This window comes from Lampris incognitus, chromosome 4, assembly GCF_029633865.1.
Source record: "Lampris incognitus isolate fLamInc1 chromosome 4, fLamInc1.hap2, whole genome shotgun sequence".
Lineage (NCBI taxonomy): Eukaryota > Metazoa > Chordata > Actinopteri > Lampriformes > Lampridae > Lampris > Lampris incognitus.
The window spans coordinates 27,557,784-27,569,892 of NC_079214.1; positions in this window are offsets into that span (position 1 = coordinate 27,557,784).

The following is a 12,109-nucleotide window of genomic DNA, read 5'->3' on the forward strand; positions in this document are numbered from 1 at the left end:
GGGTTGGACCCCCTTTTGCCTTCAGAACTGCCTTAATCCTTCGTGGCATAGATTCAACAAGGTACTGGAAACATTCCTCAGAGAGTTTGGTCCATATTGACATGATAGCATCACGCAGTTGCTGCAGATTTGTCAGCTGCACATCCATGACGCGAATCTCCCGGTCCACCACATCCCAAAGGTGCTCTATTGGATTGAGATCTGGTGACTGTGGAGGCCATTTGAGTACAGTGGACTCATTGTCATGTTCAAGAAACCAGTCTGAGATGATTCGAGCTTTATGACATGGCGCGTTATCCTGCTGGAAGTAGCCATCAGAAGATGGGAACACTGTGGTCATAAAGGGATGGACATGGTCAGCAACAATACTCAGGTAGGCTGTGGCATTGACACGATGCTCAATTGGTACTAAGGGGCCCAAAGTGTGCCAAGTAAATATCCCCCACACCATTACACCACCACCACCAGCCTGAACCGTTGATACAAGGCAGGATGGATTCATGCTTCCATGTTGTTGACGCCAAATTCTGACCCTACCATCCGAATGTCGCAGCAGAAATCGAGACTCATCAGACCAGGCAACGTTTTTCCAATCTTCTATTGTCCAATTTTGGTGAGCCTGTGCGAATTGTAGCCTCAGTTTCCTGTTCTTAGCTGACAGGAGTGGCACCCGGTGTGGTCTTCTGCTGCTGTAGCCCATCTGCCTCAAGGTTCGACATGTTGTGTGTTCAGAGATGCTCTTCTGCATACCTCGGTTGTAATGAGTGGTTATTTGAGTTACTGTTGCCTTTCTATCAGCTCGAACCAGTCTGGCCATTCTCCTCTGACCTCTGGCATCAACAAGGCATTTCGCCCACAGAACTGCCGCTCACTGGATATTTCCTCTTTTTCGGACCATTCTCTGTAAACCCTAGAGATGGTTGTGCGTGAAAATCCCAGTAGATCAGCAGTTTCTGAAATACTCAGACCAGCCCGTCTGGCACCAACAACCATGCCACGTTCAAAGTCACTTAAATCACCTTTCTTCCCCATTCTGATGCTCGGTTTGAACTGCAGCAGATCGTCTTGACCATGTCTACATGCCTAAATGCATTGAGTTGCTGCCATGTGATTGGCTGATTAGAAATTTGCGTTAACGAGCAATTGGACAGGTGTGCCTAAAAAAGTGGCCGGTGAGTGTATATATACACACACACACACACACACACACACACATATATATATATATATATATATATATATATATATATATATACTCTCTCTCTCTCACACACACACACACACACACATATATATATATATATATATATATATGTTTTTTTTTTTTAAACATTTTTGGATTTTCCCTACTTTTTCTGGGCTGTAGACTACCACGTTTCCTCCGATAAATGTGGAGTCACCAGCCGCTGCTTTTCACTTCACAGTGAGGAGTTTCGCCAGGGAGACATAGCACGTAGTGGACAGGGAGGGGGAACTGGGGGGAATAACGGAGGCGCTAATGCAGTGACCAGGACACATACCCACATCCGGCTTCCCACCCGCAGACACGGCCAGTTGTGTCTGTAGGTGTTTCGGTGTTAAATGACGAGATGGGTGATAAGTGCTGACATACTCTTTATCTGGCTCAGAGCACAACATCATCTGGGCACAACGCCCCTACAACGATACACAGCTGGCAAAGCAGCACCACCCAAATTCCAACAGATGGCAGTAACACACAAACTTGCGCCTTTTTTTAACGCGCCATTTAACACCCGTAATGTCTTCCTTTTCTGAAATAAGAAACATCTCATTAAGTTCCAGAACTAAACTGTACTTATGTATTTGTGTACTTCGTACTTAGCCCTCCATTACTGAACATGACATAAATATTACAAATCAATCTCAGAAATTATTATACTGGCAAAATTATTTCAAAATGTTTTATTATACTGTTGCCAGTATTCAACAAACTTGCAACCTTTTTATTATAACAACAACAATATTGGTATAACAGTCCGACCAAACTACAAATTAAGCCTACAGGTGCCCGGGACAGCCATCCAGAGCACAATTGTGTAAAGGGCCTTGCCGGGGTATTTGCAGGACAATGGGGAGGCAGAACGTCAGAATGCCCGAGTGGGGTACCAGGGGGCAGAGCAGCGCATATTCTGTGACCACTCGGCTCTTCGCCCAGCGCCTCTGGTCTGGGCTGGCATGGCACGTGGGAATGGGGGGGTTGGGCCAGTCTCTTCATTTCTTCTTTTTTTTTCTCCAGTCTCTTCGGGGGCATGAGCCAGTGGCATGCTTTCCAGATGAGTTCCTGGGTTCTGCGGCAGTGCTGGCTCTGACACCCGCAGGTCAACTCTGTTTCGGCGGTACAATGGTCCCTCCACTTCTACCAGGTGGGACCGTGGAGTGACCTTCTGTACACAGAATCCACATCTCCAAATGCCTGTTCAGTTTCCTAGTAGTGGCTTCATCTGCTTCGCCCACTGTGAGTTCCCTTGCTGATTTGTCATAGATCACTTTGGAGATCTGTCTTCTGTGATGCAGCTGGTCCAGTACCCCGGTCACCACACATGGCTCCAGTAGCCTGTAGGCCACAGGCAGCACGGTCTTCAAACGCCTCGACATCAGGCGCTGGGCTGGAATACTGTCCATACCCTCTGTTGGTGTGTTACGCCACTGCAGGATTGCCTTCCAGGCATCATTACCCTCACGGAGAGCTTTCTTGCATAAGTTCTTGGCTATCTTCACGGCAGCCTCAGTCTTACCATTAGCTTTGGGATGGCATGGCGAGGAGGTGATGTGCTCAAACTCCCAGTCTGCAGCAAACCGCTGGAATTGGTGGCACGAGAACTGGGGCCCATTATCAGAGATGACCTGGTCAGGTTGACTGTAGTGAGCAAACTGAGCCCTGCAGTGTTTTATTGTCATCTCAGCTGAGAGGTCTAGAAGAAGGTCAATTTCTCAGAAATCAGAATGGTTGACTAGCAGGAGGAAATCTTTGCCACGATGCTGGAAGAGGTCTAGGCTTACAATCTGCCAGGGGCATGTTGGCAGCTCGTTCCACATCATTGTCTTCCTCTGCTTGCCAATGGTGTATTCGTTGCAGACAGTGCATTTGCCTACAAAGTCCTCGATTTTGCTCCGCATCTCCGGCCAGTACAGGTGCCACATGCTTGCCTGTAACAGGCCTTTGCCCCTATGTGACAGGAGTGCACTCGTGCCAACATTTCGCAGTGGAGTGAACTGGGAATGATAACTCTTTCACCTTTGAATAGTACTCCATTTTGAATACTGAGCTCCTCCTTAAATGTCCAATATTCCCTTGCTGCCAGTGGAGTTTAATCTCTGTTCAGGCCAGCCGCGCAGAGTCACAGATTTCACAGTCTGGAGTTGCTCATCATTGTCAGTGTGCTGCCGGATCTGTATGAGTCGCCGGTCTGTGACATTGAGGTAGTCAGCCTGGTTGATGAGCACCACATCCAGCTGCTCTGTCTCTAAACTACAGACAGTGTGCTCGTTGTGCGTGGACCCTGCATGTGTGTTTGACACAGTGGCCTTGCTGAGGGTATTGCTCACATGCATTTCTGGCCCTGGCTTACACACCACCCTGAGGTTGTAGCTCTGCAGAGCCAGCAGCATGCTCTGCAGACGCTTCGGGGCACTCAGAAGGGGCTTGCTGAATATGGTGATGAGGTGCTTGTGATTGGTCTCTGCTGTAATGCTGTCGTGTCCATACAGATAATGATGAAAATGCTGGCACACAAACACAATGCTGAGACACTCCTTTTCGATTTGAGCATAATTCTGCTCTGTTGGTGTGAGGGCCCTCGAAGCGAATGCGACAGGGCAACCCCTCTGCATCAGACAGAAGCCCAGGCCATGCTGGCTTGAATCACTCTAAATAGTGATGTCCTTTGCCACGTTGTAGTAGGACAACACAGGTGTTGTTGTCCCCAGCTGTTTTATCACTTTCACCGTTGCATCATGCTTTGGGAGCCAGTGCCAGACGGCATCCTTGTCCATGAGTCTTCTCAACGACTCGCACACCTCTGAAAGCCATGGCAGGAATTTGGCCAGGTAGGTGACGAATCCAACAAATTGCTGCACAGCCTTCACATCTGATGGGGGGGGGGGGCATTTCCACAATGCTTTCACCTTCTCTGGATCTGCCTTCAAACCCATGGAAGACAGGATGTGCCAATGGAAGTGGACCTCTGACACCTTGAAATGGAGCTTTTTTAAGCTAAGTCACAGCTTGACCTGCCTGCATCGGTCCATTAGGGCCAGCAGCTTGGTGTCATGGTCTCGGTCTGCCTCCTTATCTGTTTCACCACAGCCCATGATGAGAATGTTGTCGGCTATGGGCTCTACCCCATTAAGGCCAATCAGCAGTTCATGCTGTTTCCATTAGTATACTTCTGGGGCCACAGACACATCAAAGGGAAGCTTCAACCAGCGTTTTTGACCCCAGGGTGTCCAAAAAGTGGTCGGGTAGTTGCTGGGCTCATCAAGCTTGCATTGAAGCAAGGCATCCCTGGCGTCCATGAGAGTGAAAACCCTTACCTTCAGGAGCTTGTAGAGTACATCCTCTACTCTAGTGTGGGCAGGATGTAATGTGATCGTCTCAGTGCTTGGTTGAGGTGCTTTGGATCAATGCATATCCGCAGCTTGTCAGGTCACTTAACAATCACCATATTGCTAATCCAGTCTGTTGGCTCTGTAACTGGAGTAATATAGCCCTCCGCTTCGTATTGATCGAGCTGTTCCTTCACTGCTTTCTGCATAGCAACAAGAACATTGTGAGGTGCACTCTGGACTGGCCAAATCGCTGCATCTAACTCAAAACGCACCTCACCTGGCATGGAGTCGACTGGGGTAGTGAAAACATCTTGGTATTTGCTAAGCAGCATTCTTAGTCAGGGGCCTGGCTTGAACATTGTCCAAAGCATTAAGGTCTGCTGGAATGGTAAACTGCATGAGCTCAAGGGTCACAGCTGGACCCTGAGAGCAATGGCTGCTGACTGGCCTCAACTACCTCGAAATCTAGAATGTATCTGCGTCCGCACACAATACACTCTGTAACAAACAGGCCCATGGAGGGCATCAACTGGCCTGAGTTTCACCTGAGTAGAGTCTGAGTTTGGTGATACTTGGCACGAGATTGTCTCTGGGTTCAATCCTCATTTTGTCCTTGAAACTCATGACATTACACGTGGCTCCTGAATCGAGTTGACATTGCTACTTCTTGTTGTTCAGTTGAAGAGTGACAAATTACTTTTTTCCTTTCCTCCCACAGCTCCAGTACATTCGTTTGAATAAACATCATTTTCGGTGCTGCCGCTGCCCTGGCCTGGAATTGAATTGTCCATGGAATGAACTTGTGCCCCCGCTCTCTTGGTTTTGATGCACACTCTTGCAAAATGGTTAGCCATGCCACAGGCTCTGCACACCTTGCCATATGCTGGGCATTGCTCTTTTCCCTGCCCATGCGAAGCGCCACAATATCTACATACGGAAAGGCTATATGTAGCCGTATCATATTGTCTCTGTTGCTTGTCTATGACCGGGGAATTTTCCTTGAATGGCTGCCTGAATGTTGCATTGACGCTGTCTATGTGTGGCCTTTCTTGGTCAATAGACATCAGCCTCATATCTGTCAGCTCCACAACATGGCATGTCTTCACTGCAGCCGTCGGTGTTAAATCTTTCTCCCTCAACAGACATCTGCATGTGCCCTCATTTGCAGTGCCTAGTACAACTTTGTCCCTGATCAGTTCATCTCCCAGCACCCCATAACCACATGTAGCAGCCTTCTCCCTAAGGCTCCGAGTCAGGGTCAGGTAGTCCACCCTGGCCCTGATAGCTAGCGTGTTTATTGTGTGTTTATTAAAAAAAAAAGTCACCTATGTTTAGTTGTAGCCTACATCCTGACAAGTTATGTTTTGTTTTGTTGTTTTAAAGAAAGGGAGATGTGGCGATAGCAGGCTAGCGTTATCTTTGGAAGCCCCGGTAGGGGGCACTAGTTACATGTTGCAATGTGTTTTAGGAATAAACCCGGGACTCGTTGTTCGCATAGACATATAAAGAGTAGACGCCGCATTGGCTGTTGGGGCGCGAGAAATACGGACGCCATCTTGGACCGGTCATCCTACGAGTTGCCTAGCAGCAGAATACACGACTGAGAAAGATGCCAGAACACTGTTCAGCATATTCCTGCTCCAATCAACGGACCGTCGAAAACAGGGCTCGGGGGATTACTTTTCACAAGTAAGATTGAACATCACTATTGGTTGTATTTTGTGAATATAATATTACTGTACTGTGGTGGACACGTATTGGGGACAGAATTCATCCCAGGAGCTAAGGGTTAAGTCATGGTTGCCCTGGCAGGTTAACGCAGGGTTAAGTTATGGTTGTCCAGCCAGTTTTCTGGTTATTCTTGCCGCCTCCGCTCCGTCGAGCTGTGGTTTTGTTGTCTCTCTGATTTACCGTGGATTAAAGAAAGTTGCCTACACGGCTAAAGTGTGAACCTACGGTCTTCTCCGTTCCTTCGGCTCTACACTGGTGACCCCGACGTCGGTTTTCGGATAATTTTTCTGAAACCACACACATTATGGCTACGAACGCCGTTGCAATTAAACTGCCGGAGTTTTGGGAGTCTTCCGCGGCTACGTGGTTCACACAGGCTGAGGCACAGTTCGCGCTCAGAGACATTAACAGCAGACGAGACCAGGTACTACTACGTAGTGGCAACGCTGGGGTGCGCTACGGCTTCCAGGATAAGTGGTTTCATAACCAACCCACCGGCCGATGGTAAATACGCCGCACTTAAACATCTCCTCCTTGAAACTTTTGAACTGTCAACAACGGAGAGAGCACGTCGCCTCTTCGCAATTCAGGGCTTGGGAGATGGCAAACCATCGGAGCTAATGAGCAGGATGTTAAACCTACTGGGTCAAGAACAGCCATGTTTCGTGTTTATGGAGCTGTTTCTGCGCAACATGCCGCCCCACGTCCAGACTGCGCTCGCTAACTCCACCATCACTGATCCCCGTGAGCTGGCAAAGGAGGCTGACCGATTCTTCGTCGCTACACAACGTTCCTCCCATGCCGGGGTGCTGGCTCCTACCTTCACTGGCCCCCCCGCCGACATCGCGGGCGTGGCCCGATGGTGGCGCCACAGCATCAGACCGCTACAAGCCCTCTGGACTCTGTATGTACCACGCTCGATTTGGTGCGAAAGCTAAACGGTGCCGTTCCCCCTGTTACTACAGGCCGACGGGAAACGAGAGTGCCAACACTCAGTAGTGGCCATGAGTGTTGGCGATACGAGCAGGCTACTCTTCATCCTCGACACCATCTCCGGTCGGCGATTTCTTTGTGACACGGGCGCACAGAGAAGCATGCTCCCTGCTACTGACGTCGACATCATGGGCGGGGAGCGGGCCCCCCAGTTGGCGACGGCTGACGGCAGCCCTATCCACACCTACGGCGTGCGGTCTGTAGAACTGTGTTTTGGTGGACAACGTTTCACGTGGGAGTTCGTCATGGCCAATGTAACGCTTCCCCTCCTCGGAGCTGATTTTTTGTGCGCTTACGGTTTGCTAGTGGACATTCAGAACAGCCGTCTGGTCGATGCCTTAACCTTCTCCTCCTTCGCATGTACGCGGGGGGAAGCGGCCTATGCAGGTCTAGCCAACTCTCTCTCAGAGGCAGACAAGTTCAACTGCCTCCTCGCTGAGTTCCCTGACCTCACCCAGCCTACCTTCTCTGCACCCACCGCTAAGCATGGGGTGGAGCATCACATTGCTACGAAGGGGCCCCCGGTCTATGCCAGAGCCAAGCGTCTCGACCCCGCCAAACTCGCCATTGCCAAATCTGAGTTCGAGCACCTGGAACGCATGGGGATCATCCGCCGCTCTGACAGCCCGTGGGCGTCCCCACTCCACATCGTCGCTAAGCCTGATGGAGGTTGGCACCCATGCGGGGACTACCGCCGACTAAATGACGCCACCACGCCCGACCGCTATCCTGTCCCGCATATCCAAGACTTTGCTGCAAACCTGTCTGGCAAACGCGTCTTCTCAAAAGTCGACCTGGTCCGTGGTTATCATCAAGTTCCCGTGCACCCCTCGGACATCCCCAAGACAGCGGTGACTACCCCATTCGGCCTATTTGAATTCCTACGAATGCCATTTGGACTCAAAAACGCGGCCCAGTCCTTTCAGCGGCTGATGGATTCAGTGCTCCGTGGCCTTCCTTTCATCTTCGTCTATTTGGACGACATACTCATTGCCAGCGCCTCCGAGGAAGAACACCTGTCCCATCTTCACGCCCTCTTCACACGCCTCAGCCAGCATGGGCTGATCGTCAACCCGGCGAAGTGCCGGTTCGGGCTGACGGCCATTGATTTCCTCGGGCACCGCATCACTGGGGACGGGGCAGTCCCCCTGCCCTCAAAGATGGAAGTGGTGGCGGCCTTTCCGCGCCCCCAAACAGCTCATGCGCTCAGGGAGTTCATCGGGATGGTGACATTCTACCACCGCTTCATTCCCCGAGCCGCCTTTATCATCCGGCCACTGTACGAGGCGCTGAAAGGCATGTCCCCCAACCAGGCGGTCGACTGGACAGCAGAGCGGGACCATGCGTTCACCGAGACTAAAGCTGCGCTCTCCCAGGCTACCCTGCTAGCGCATCCTTCACCTACAGCGCCTATTTCCATAACCACGGATGCATCGGACTATGCTGTTGGTGCGGTTCACGAACAGTGGGTGGGGGGGGCTTGGCAGCCTTTGCCCTTTTTCAGTCGCCAGCTTACACCTCGAGAGCGCAAGTATAGTACTTTTGACAGGGAACTCCTCGGTCTCTGGCTCGCCGTCCGGCATTTCCGTTTCCTGCTTGAGGGCCGCGAGTTTACTGCGTACGTGGACCACAAGCCCCTCACGTTTGCCATGTCCAAGATGGCCGAGCCATGGTCCGCTCGCCAGCAGCGACAACTCTCCTACATTTCGGAATTCACTACCGACATCCAGCACATTGCTGGTAAGTCTAACCAGGTAGCTGACTGCCTCTCTAGGGCAGTGATTGGAGCGGTCCACCTAGGCCTGGACTATGCACAGATGGCCGCTGACCAGGCCACGGACCCGAGCATCCTCCATCTCCGGACCTCTGACACGGGGCTCTGCCTGCAGGACGTTCCTTTCAGCGACACAGGTGTCACCCTCCTGTGTGACGTCTCCACAGGACAGCCCAGGCCCATCGTCCCGCACAGCTGGAGACGCCCCGTATTTGAAGCTGTGCACGGCCTCTCTCATCCAGGCGGTAAGCCATCCGTGCGCCTGACCTCTGCTAAGTTTGTGTGGGAGGGACTTAAGAGAGACGTGAAAGCGTGGGCCGACTCGTGTGTTTCCTGTCAGCGGGCTAAGATACACCGCCACATTAAGGCACCCCTGGAACGCTTCGCAGTGCCGGAGAGACGATTTGACCATGTCCACGTCGACCTGGTTGGTCCCCTACCTCCCTCCCATGGGTTCACCTACCTCTTCACTGTGGTGGACAGGACTACGTGCTGGCCTGAAGCTGTTCCCCTGGCATCCACGATGTCTGCTGATGTGGCCCGGGCTTTTATTGGGTCGTGGGTCTCACGTTTCGGTACGCCTTCCGACCTTTCATCTGACCGCGGGCCACAGTTTACCTCAGAGCTATGGAATGCTGTGGGTGAGGCTCTGGGCGTCAAGCTTCACCGCACTACCGCCTACCACCCTCAGGCGAACGGCCTATGTGAGCGCTTCCACCGGTCCATGAAGGCTGCGCTTCGGGCTACTCTCAAGGACTGCAACTGGGTCGACAAGCTCCCATGGGTCATGCTGGGCCTGCGGACCGCCCCGAAGGAAGACCTACAAGCCTCCTCTGCGGAGCTGGTGTACGGCACGCCGCTGCGAGTCCCAGGTGATTTCATGCCCAACGCAACGCGTCCCTGGTCAGCTGTGGACCAACGAGCCTCCTTGCTGGACGGGGTCAGAGCTTTCACACCCGTCCCTACCGCCCAACACGGCGCTCCGGTGTCCCAGGTGCCCCCAGGTCTGCAGTCAGCGGACTACGTGTTCATCCGTCACGACGCACACCGCCCCCCTCTGCAACCCCCTTATGACGGCCCCTTCCGCGTCCTGGAACGGGGAACTAAGCACCTGGTGGTGGATTTTGGGGGCACGGCCGAGCATGTTTCAGTGGACCGAGTTAAACCCGCACACCTGGACTTGACGCAGCCGTTGGAGTTAGCCCAACCTCCTCGTCGCGGTCGTCCCCCGGCTCCGCCTCCTCCCCCCGTGGAGGCCCGCGCTGCCTCTTCTGCTCCTCAGGCCGACCTCCACAGGCCCGCGTCAATGCCTCCCAGAGACACTCCGGCCCCTGTTACCCGGAGCCGCCGCGGACGGCCTGTCGTCCCCCCGCGCCTGCCTGACTTCGATTACTAGGGCGAATTCTGGGGGGGCTCATGTGGTGGACACGTATTGGGGACAGAATTCAACCCAGGAACTAAGGGTTAAGTCATGGTTGCCCTGGCAGGTTAACGCAGGGTTAAGTTATGGTTGTCCAGCCAGTTTTCTGGTTATTCTTGCCGCCTCCGCTCAGTCGAGCTGTGGTTTTGTTGTCTCTCTGATTTACCGTGGATTAAAGAAAGTTGCCTACACGGCTAAAGTGTGAACCTACGGTCTTCTCCGTTCCTTCGGCTCTACAGTACTGTATTTATGTCCAACTGCGAAATCATAGCCAGCTAGCTAGGCTATGCTCAGTGCCGGTTTTCACCCGGCTATGAACTGAGACTTTATAAGTCATATTCCATAACACTGACTTTACAACTGACAAAAGAATGCTATTGTACAAATAAAACAATATTAACGTTACTGGTATTATATTGACCAGCGAATTTTACACAGGTGGCACAGACTGTATTATTCACATGTAATCCATCCTAACAACAGTAAGATAGGGGAGAACCGGGCTGAAAGTAACACGCCACGAAATTAGCACAGAGCTTTTTTCCAAGGAAACAAAACAGGACGTGATGCAATTAAGTCAGTGTGTGTGTTTATACGACCTCTCCCTTCTCCCAAAAAATTGGCGCGATACGCAGTTATTTAAAAAAGTTATATAGCGAAAGCTGTCCTGTGATGTGTGCCGTGCGAGCCTCGTCAGAGATGCTGTCCCATCCTCATTTGACGAGAGCTACCTACCACCTTCTAGCCCTGAAAAACAACGGCGGCCTAGTGATTCCATCACAAGGCACAGTGAAGGTTTGATTTCATTATCTTGTTTGAAAAAATATTTTAATCTTTGTATATTAAAGTTGCTTTGTTCTTATTTTCTCTGTTCTGTAAAGTGTCTTTGAGCACTGTGTAAAGCGCTTTATAAATATGATATATTGTAGCGAATTCGGGGGACAACGCAATCACAGGAATTGCCGCGGCGGGGAAGCGCACCTGTGTCGCCCGCACCGCAGGAGACATCGCTAACCCCTCGACTAAAGGGTCAGACCCGCCAGCCAGCGGCCACCGTGTATACTTATCCATGCACGTTACACTACCCCCCTCCTTCGGGAAGCGCGTCCCCGCGCGTAAGCATATCAGCTCCTTCACGCCTCAGAGCGCATACGCTTCCGATGGCCTTACGATCGCTCCATCCCACTTCTGATACCAATGTAGCGAATTTGGGGGACAACGCAACCACAGGAACTGCCGCGGCCGGGAAGCGAACCTGTGTCGCCCGCACCGCAGGAGACATCGCTAACAGCTCGACTAAAGGGTCAGACCCGTTAGCTAGGGACTAACGCGTCTTATTAGTAGTTTACAGTCGTCACCCTCCCCGGAAGCGCGCCCACGCGCTTGTTCTTCCCGCGCTCCGAAGAGACTTCTGAGGATCTGCACACTTCCGGATCCCACCGCTGCCGCCAATGTAACCGGTTATTTTTTTGCCCGGTGCGGGATTCGATATGGGGTGTACTGCGCCACAAGGCAACATCACTAACCGCTCGACTAAAGAATCAGATTCGTTAGCTAGGGACTAACGTGTCTTATTAGTAGTTTACATATGTATATCTGTATTTATTTTTTATTATTACATC